The sequence below is a fragment of the Lynx rufus genome, unplaced genomic scaffold (genome assembly GCF_022079265.1).
Source record: "Lynx rufus isolate CCGP_SWC_20201006 ecotype Redwood Valley unplaced genomic scaffold, mLynRuf1.p SCAF_13, whole genome shotgun sequence".
Classification (NCBI taxonomy): Eukaryota; Metazoa; Chordata; class Mammalia; order Carnivora; family Felidae; genus Lynx; species Lynx rufus.
This window is the reverse complement of record NW_025814827.1, coordinates 67,797,723-67,807,565: the sequence shown is the minus strand read 5'-3', so window position 1 is coordinate 67,807,565 and position 9,843 is coordinate 67,797,723. Positions and strand designations below refer to the sequence as shown.

The 9,843-nt window shown below is 36.7% G+C and overlaps 1 pseudogene; it reads right to left on the bottom strand.

Moving 5' to 3' along the window:
• Positions 1-744: 744 nt before the first annotated feature.
• Positions 745-2,871, bottom strand: LOC124508228 (kinesin-like protein KIF2A; annotated as a pseudogene).
• Positions 2,872-9,843: the final 6,972 nt, after the last annotated feature.

Below are 9,843 nucleotides of genomic sequence, written 5' to 3'. Positions count from 1 at the left end.
AGAAAAAGCTAAAAAAATTAATACCATTGTTATATGGTTTTAAAACTCATAATTCCAGATTCCTCTACGTATAAGATAGAATGGCCCAGCAGCTATTTTCACCATCACTGACTTCAGTTCCATTCAGTAATACAGTACATAATGCAAAAGTAACTAGTCACGCACAAAAATGTCTCAAATATAGTAAAATGTACACAGAATAAAGGTGATTTATAATGACAAATAAGAACTGTAATTTATCTTGGCTGTGCTTCAGAAATTTAGCGTCACCTGCCTTCGCCAAGGCACAGAGCAGGAAGAGGTGAGCATGGCTGTCCCCAGAAGTGGGCAAAGTATGTATAAAGGTACCCATGTACACGAAAGACTTAAAACTGCTCAGTCTCGCTGGGAACACTGAAAAGGAAATGCTGTGGCTTCCCCCTACTATTCACCTTTGGATCAAGTCCACAGTCTTATTTCATCTTAGAGAAAATACAACTGGCAAGGATCTCTAAAAGTAAATCACAATTTGGGCAAATGAAAGAAAATACTTCACTATTCCCAAAGTTTGGTTGTATCTTCTGGATCAGAAGTATTTTGTAGACAAAGGAGAGTTTCACAAAACCAAGATGTCATACAGATGAAGGGACAAGGCATTTTCCACAGAAGCTTAACAATGTCAAACTTTCAAATGGCTCTTACAGTATAACCATTACATGTTACAGTAGTGTGGGTTCTGGGGATCCTTTAGCAGCAAATGCTGATTTAAAGGGCATGGGGTCTCTTTGGGTTGATCTGCTTGCTGGTCTGTTCTTGCAGAGCTACAGATTTTCACTTTATTCCAGAGTTCAGTTAAAATTTCTATTTTTGCAAATTGAGTTGCAATTTTCCCTGCTGAGTAGCATAGGAACCTACATCATAGTCTGCTTTTTCAGTTATCTCTAGGAGAGACTTTTTATCTTGTAACCATTGAATAGATTCCTAAAACACTGCCCTCCTGTGATCTTTTACAACTTGTGCTTCCATTTCTTCCATTTGTGAGACAGCTTCATGAAAAGTAAACAATTGTGGAGAAACCCCTTCTTCACTGTGTTCACAAAGAAGTTTTACATTGGATCTCTGAAGGGAACTGCCCATACCCCACTCTGCCTCTAAGACATCAATCTGATTTGGTGGACAGTGCATCATTGAATGAAGATCCCCAGCATCAGCTGGATCCACAGTCAATTCTCTCACCTTATTTGCATACCTTAATGCATCAAGAGTATTTTCACAGGATGCCATTCCTGAAGAGTTTGTAGCTATCATGCAGGCATGAGAGTTTTCACCCATGAATTAATCTCTTAACACCTGAGTGACTTCGCTTGCTCGGAAAGGAGTAGGAGGTTTATTTCTACCTAAGGCTCTAATTCATTTCTGCAGTGCTAAAAGTCTTTTTACTAATTTCTGCACCTTCAAGCCTACTTTGCCTGTCGGCACTGGAAATACCAGCACCTCTGTCATTTCCAGGAAAATCAATAAGAGAAAATTTCCCATGTAGTTTTCCTTTCCTTCTAAGAATAATCTGAAATACTGCATTGCTCCAAGGTGAATGTGCATTTGAAGATATTTGACCAGATGTTCTGCAACTGTTGCCTATGTCAATGAGTTTCAGTACATCTTCAACACACTTGACTTCCTGTTCCTGTAATCACACCACTTGAGCTGTCAGCACAGAGCCTGATGCAGGGCTCTAACCCACAAAGTGTGAGATCATGACCTGAGCTGAAGTCGGATGCTTAACCGACTGAGCCCTCCAGGTGCACCCCACCTTCTAGCATTCTTAATTTTGCTTTCCTGTTTAGCAAGTCAAACACATTTCCACTATAAATTTCAAAGAAAACTTCATATACTTGAAGTTCTAACTTCTTATAGTTTGGTCTTTGGCATTAAGAAAATATCTCAAGCTGCTAAAGCATGAATTCCTTCAGAACAATCTTGGTTTGTTCCTTCCTTATGTTTGAGGTTTTCCACTTGCAGCAAAGGACATAGCCATTCTCCTTTCAAATAGAGTTTCCACTAATGGTCTACCTGTAATCCTTCTAAACCATTTCACTTAGGATCTGAGTCATGAAAGGCAAAATCAAGACCAAATGTTTGGTTTTCTATGTAACTTATTGAGACAAAACTAAAAGTAGACTTATATATCATTACAATATTTTTACTAGGGATTATGATTGCATCTAGAGCTTTCATTTGAGTTTATTTTTTACTGAATGGCCATTTTCATCAATAAGACCTGCTGTTGTCAATGGTCTACAATCCTTTTAAAGTCTCTGATCATACACAGAATTTCCTAATTAGGGTTTGTAGCATCAACATCCCGGGCTCTTAAGTTTTTTCTGCTATAGTTCCCTCTTTTTGTTTTTTGTTTTCTTTGTTTGCTTGTTTGTTTTTTATAATTTTTCTACTTTTTTCACACAGTTAGATTTTTCATGTGTATTCTGTTGTGAAGAGGAAGACTTTTCAGGAGGTTGACTAGGTTGTTCACGTGCAGAGCCAACCACTCTGATATCTTTTGGAGGAGGGTCATTTTTTTTTCAATATATGAAATTTATTGTCAAATTGGTTTCCATACAACACCCAGGGCTCATCCCAAAAGGTGTGGAGGAAGGTCATTTTTAACAGAAGCCACAGTCTGTCTATTCTTTACAATTTTGTTTACTTTGGCTGAGGATGCTGGAGGTAGAGGTGTTTCTGAACTGGATTCAATTTCTTCATCAGGAACAGAGTCATGGTTGAGTGAAAAGATGCTCTCCAGGTCAGTATCTTTGCCCTTTATATCTCCATTTCTATCCATTCAACAGTAACACTTCCATTATTTTCATTTAAGAATGTTACCATTGCTTGATATATTTGGGTTTGCTAATTAGGGCCTTGAATTTGTTCTCATTTCTGGTTCTCCATGGGTTTTCTCCTTTACAATAAAAATTATTTCCAAGCCTGACTGGGTCTCACTCCACACCCCAAGCACATGACATTAAACATTTTCCCCAAGAGGAACCACTTCTTGGCTAGATCTCCACATAAATCCCAATCTGCATGTTGCTGGATTTGGCGATTACCATCACCTCATCTAAGGTGGGGTAGCAGGTAGTTGTGACACTATGAATGCAAGCAGGGCCTGCAGGGCAAGGAGTGATGTTGGGCATCCAGGAACCAGGAGAGTGGAACAGACCACGCTCGATTACCTAAAGCTGACTCAGGGTACAGAAATCATGTGTTTTATGTAAGTAACTTAAAAACTTCTTCATAAAATTAATGAAATAAATTAATGGCCATAGAGAGAAAATGCCCACAAATATATCCAGAGGACATGGTGGGCAATTTTTTCCCCAAAAGACAAGTTTCTTTTTAATAAAGTGAAGTCTTCATTTGTAATTTTGTAAATTATTAAGTTGAAAAAATTTTTAATTTAATCCAGTGTAAAAAGAGTCAAAGGCATACAACCTTATCATAAAACATTGAGAAATAAAACTTACTGAGTTGAAAGACTACTTTCTCAATCTTTTAAATTCACTAAATTCTAAAATTCCATCATTTTATTTTCAGTCCTCAAGCTGTCCAACATAATACTATATATGCTGCACAAAGATGGGAAATCAGAAAGCATAAGAGTATACACTCTCCCAATTCAAGACAACTACATTCATATTAAAAATATTATTATTGATTACATACACGCGGGCATTTTGTTGATTTGAGATTAACAATTTAAAATGTAAGGTTTAGAAGCTCAAATAATCTGTCAGTTTCTCATAAATTATTAAATTCTTTTTTTTTTAATATATGAAATTTATTGTCAAATTGGTTTCCATACAACACCCAGTGCTCATCCCAAAAGGTGCCCTCCTCAATACCCATCACCCACCCTCCCCTCCCTCCCACCCCCCATCAACCCTCAGTTTGTTCTCAGTTTTTAACAGTCTCTTATGCTTTGGCTCTCTCCCACTCTAACCTCTTTTTTTTTTTTTTTTCTTCCCCTCCCCCATGGGTTCCTGTTAAGTTTCTCAGGATCCACATAAGAGTGAAACCATATGGTATCTGTCTTTCTCTGTATGGCTTATTTCACTTAGCATCACACTCTCCAGTTCCATCCACGTTGCTACAAAAGGCCATATTTCATTTTTTCTCATTGCCACGTAGTATTCCATTGTGTATATAAACCACAATTTCTTTATCCATTCATCAGTTGATGGACATTTAGGCTCTTTCCATAATTTGGCTATTGTTGAGAGTGCTGCTATAAACATTGGGGTACAAGTGCCCCTATGCATCAGTACTCCTGTATCCCTTGGATAAATTCCTAGCAGTGCTATTGCTGGGTCATAGGGTAGGTCTATTTTTAATTTTCTGAGGAACCTCCACACTGCTTTCCAGAGCGGCTGCACCAATTTGCATTCCCACCAACAGTGCAAGAGGGTTCCCGTTTCTCCACATCCTCTCCAGCATCTATAGTCTCCTGATTTGTTCATTTTGGCCACTCTGACTGGCGTGAGGTGATATCTGAGTGTGGTTTTGATTTGTATTTCCCTGATAAGGAGCGACCTTGAACATCTTTTCATGTGCCTGTTGGCCATCCGGATGTCTTCTTAGAGAAGTGTCTATTCATGTTTTCTGCCCATTTCTTCACTGGGTTGTTTTTCGGGTGTGGAGTTTGGTGAGCTCTTTATAGATTTTGGATACTAGCCCTTTGTCCGATATGTCATTTGCAAATATCTTTTCCCGTTCCGTTGGTTGCCTTTTAGTTTTGTTGGTTGTTTCCTTTGCTGTGCAGAAGCTTTTCATCTTCATAAGGTCCCAGTAATTCATTTTTGCTTTTAATTCCCTTGCCTTTATAAATTATTAAATTCTATGTTTTTTTTTTTTTAACATTCTTGCCCTTCTTTCATCTTTGTCCCACCAAAAGAAGATTAAAAAAGGAAAATAAATGTACTGGGAATAAAATCTGGTAAATTGCTATTGAAACCCACTGGCTTTGTTTGAACAAGATTTTACCACTTACTTACTAGTAAACTGATATGACTATACCTTCAGAGTTTCAGGATGGCTAAAAGTAATGCATGCAAAATAAACAGCATAATGAATGCATTTGGTACTTATTCAATATTTATCATTAATAAAATTATTATTTTTTAATGTTTATTTTGAGACAAAGAGAGAGTACAAGCAGGGGAGGGGAAGAGAAAGAGGAAGAGAATCTCAGACAGACTCCACACTCAGCGCAAAGCCTGGCATGGGTTTCGATCTCATGAACCACAAGATCAAGAGCCAAAATCAAGAGTCAGATGCTTAACTGACAAGCCACTCAGGCACTCCTATCATAAATAAAATTATTTTTAAATGTTACTATAATGTACTGATTATTTTCTGAGGTCATTAATTACAATTATGATGAGAATCATAAATCCAATGTTGGATCATAGAAAACAATATAGACGAAGCAATATGAATAATGGCTCAAAAGTTCATTAGTCTTTGTTGCCTAACTGGCACCAATAACATGAATTTGCAATAAACACAGGGATTTTACAATTAAGTGGCTTATATTAGTAATATAAAAAGCAAAGCTCCTTTTAAGACTCAAAGTTGTTTGGACTATATATTATGACTTGCACTAACACCTTAATCTTTGACAACTTTTCTCTGGACTCTATTAAAGACATCTTTCCCTGGTCTGGAACTTCTTTTTATAATATATATCAAGTCCTAAGTTAGGGAAATATAAAACCTGATAGTAAAATTTACAAATGTTCAAAAGAATAGATGTTGAAAATATTCTCTCAAATGTAGACCAGACGTGAACAATGAAGTAAGATGGATTTCATTTTGATCTAATCATATCTATGCCATTTTATGTTCTGCACAATCTTCGGGTTCTGATAATTGCCATTCCCAAGAGAGTTCTGTTCCTGTCATGGCCAAGTAATCTCCCTCTCGACCAACACTACTGCAGATAACAATTATAAACTCAACAAAAAATAAACATTTTCCTCAAGGCACTGGAGAGGGATAGAAGCAAGCTGATATTCCATGGAAGTTGACACAAAGAGAAAGACAATGATACAGGATCAAATTATTTATGACTCATCCTGAGAGAAGTCTCAAGCCATTATAATTCAATGTGGCTAAAATTGAACAAAAACCCTGCAGTCCTACTGACATGAGAGAACATAGGACAGGATTTAGTAAAAATGCAGCCACTTAACGTAAGAGAGGAAATACCAAAAGGAAAAGTGAGAGGGGATCCCTAAATTTTCTCTGTTAAATCCCTGGCTAATCTCTGAAACACTCATTCATAGGGAATACTCAACTCAGGCTAAAAGGAGAAATGGTGTTTTATAGATCAAGCTCAGTGAAATTATAGGTCTTTGAAAATAAATTGAAAAAAATAGAGACTTAACTAGAAAGCAAACTGAGGGTTGATGGAGGGAGGTGGGTGGGAGATGGGCCAAATGTGTGATAGGGATTAAGGAGGGCATTTGTGATAAGCACTGGGTGCTACATGTAAGTGATGAATCACTGAATTCTACTCTTGAAACCAATTAATAATAATAATAATAATAATAATAATAATAAATAGTAATAAAATAGTCATCAGAAAGTCATAAGATCATCTATAGTTGCTAAAAATATCCATTGCAATGTCCAAGGAAACAACCCAAAATTAGTTAAAATCTAAAGAAATAGAAAGACATAATTAATCAGAGAGGAAAGGACAGTAAACAAAAGATAATACTGTGTTACCTAGATGTTGAAATTTGCAGACAAGGATAATAAAGCAGCTATTATAACTATGTTTAAAGATATAAAGGAAAATATAAGCATACCTTGTAGATATAGTATGTTTGGTTCCAGACTACCCCAATAAAGCAAATATCACAATAAACCAAGTCAAATGGCTTTTGTTTTGGTTTCCCAGTGCATATAAAAGTTATGTTTATTCTATAGTCCATTAAGTAAACAATAGCATTATGCCTAAAAATCAATGAACATACCTTAATTAAAAAATACTTTATTGCTAAAAACATTAACTATCATTTGAGTTTTCAATGAGTCATAACCACTGATAACAGATTACCATAACAAATGTAATAATGAAAGAGTTTAAAATACTGTGAGAATTACTAAAACATACTACAAAGACATGAAGTGAGCAATTGCTGTTGGAAAATATGGTGCTGATAGACTTGCTCAACACAAGATTGCCACAAATCTTCAATTTGTGAAAACACATTACCTGTGAAATGTATTCAAGTGAAGCACAATAGTTATAGGTCTATATGTTCACAAATAATGAAAAGATAGAAACACTGAATTAAGAAATAGAGACCATAAAAATCAAACTGCTGAGAAATTGTAAAACAGAACAAAACAAAAAATATATGAAATAAAACTCACTGGATGAGAAAATAATACTAATGACTGAGGAAAGATTTCCTGAACTTGAAGACAGATCAACAGAAATTATACAATATGGAGAATATATATGTTTATATAGTGATATGTTTATATATACAGAATATATATATATAATATAAAATAAATATATTTGTATTTATATATATCATCAGCTCATGGAACAATATGACATAACCCAAATATATATAATTACAATCAGTGTATTAGAATTCTCTAGAGACACAGGACCAGCAGGGTGTCTATACATAGTGAGAGAGATTGAGAGAAAGAAATTTATTATAAAAAACTGACTCATACAATCATAGAGGCTGACAAATCACAAGATTTGCAGTCAGTAAGCTGACAATCCAGAGACCCTATAGTGTGGTTCCAGTCTGAGTGCTAGGAGGCTTGCACTCTCTTTCACAACCAGAAAGGGCTGATATTTCCATTCAAGTCCAAAAGCAGAAAAAGCCAATATGTCAATTCAAGCCCAAAATTCCAATCAATGGTAGTTAGGCAGAAAGAGTTCCCTGTAATTCATGGGAAAGTTAGCCTTTTTGTTCTATTCAGGTCTTCAACTGACTGTATAAGATCAACCCATACTTAGGAGGGCAATCCATTCTTAGTCTACTGATTCAAACGTTAGTCTCACCCAGAAAGATCCTCACAGACTAAATCAGGATTACACTTGACAATATCTGGGCACGCCATGGTTCAGTCAAGTTGACACATAAAATTAACCATCACAAGTCCATCCCTAACATGATACTAACATGATACTATCCTATGTACAACCCAAAACACATGAAGTCCCAAGATGTTAAGTGCTTGAATGATGTTTACTCTTCCCCTTGATAAATAATAGCATTATGAAATAAAATTAACAACAGTTAATACTATTATATAAAGTCAATACATTTTAGGTTACCTGATAAGGGAATAAGAGAGGGAAGAAAACAAAGATATATGATATACACATTCATGACAAAATAAGGAATTTTTAGGAAATACTCCTAAAAATTAGTCTTTATTTCCATTACTTGTCATATGGTTATACTATTCTCTTTGCCTTCAGGAAGCACTTCAGCTGAGTGTGATTCTTTAACTGGTAGGGTGACCCATACCATCTTTCCTGAAGAGTCATGGTCATTATTGGTCCTGCCTGGATTGGACTGTTGTAGTTTTCCATTAACCTTAATCACAGGGCACTGAAACACTAAGAGACACCCTAAGGAATCCCCTGCATTCTAGATATACTTTTCTTCATCTCCACTGTGGAGTAGTAGTCCAATTTCTTCTTGGTAGTCAAGAACAATCCCTTCTTTGTAACTTCCTTCTTTGCCTGCTGATTCAGAGGCACAGGAATTCAAAATGATCAGGTATTATTCTTAATTTCTAGTTCAAGGGAATCATTGTTGGGTCTTCTGGTGAAAACATTCACTCCTTTAGTACTAATACCTCTGAGGCCAGTAAAGCCTAAGATACTATGAAGAGGAAGCAAAAAATTTTGCTAGAGAGTCACTAGGGAAAATAGTGAGTGGTACCACTCCTCATTTCCACTCCTTGATTCCTAGACCTGGGGATCCTAGCTATGGGAGAAACACCACCATATACTGGAAGCTTATAGCATACATAGCCTTCTGGGAAATCTTAACCAAATTTTCAAGGTATTGTCACCTAGCTAGACTGTAAAGAAGTATTCAAAAGTCATTTCACCATTCAATCAAGCAAGCTACAGACATTGGAGAACATGGTATGACCAATAAATTCCATAATAATGAGCCCATTGCCTCATTGGCAATTAGGGAGAGAGGGGAGAGAGAGAGAGAGAGAGAGAGAGAGAGCAAGCATGAGTTGGGGAGAGGCAGAGAAAGGGAGACAGAATTGGACGCAGGCTCCAGACTCTAAGCTGTCAGCACAGAGCCCAGTGTGGGGCTCGAACTCACCTACTGTGAGATCGTGACCTGAGCCAAAGTCAGATGCTTAATCAACTGAGCCACCCAGGCACCCCAACCATTGCCTCACTTCTTTTGCAACAAAGCGAGTTATTTAATCAGAAACAATTCTGTGTGCTATATCAAGAACAGTGAATAAGGCATTCTGTAAGTCCATGGATGATAGTTTTAGCAGAAATGTTGCATGCAAGGAAGCCAAACCCATATCCAGAAGAAGTGTCTATTCCTATAAGAACAAAATGCCACCTTACCCTGATAGAAGTGTCTTAAACAATCAACCTACCACCAAATAGCTACCTGATAAACATAAGGAAATGATACCATGTAGAAGACTCAGCATTGGTCTTTGTTGGTGCAGATTGAGCACTTAGCGGTGGCCAGAGCCAGGTTGGCCTTGGTGAATGGAAGTCTAGGTTGCTGAAGCCATGCATACTTTCTGTCCCTGCTACAAGGACCACTTTGTTCA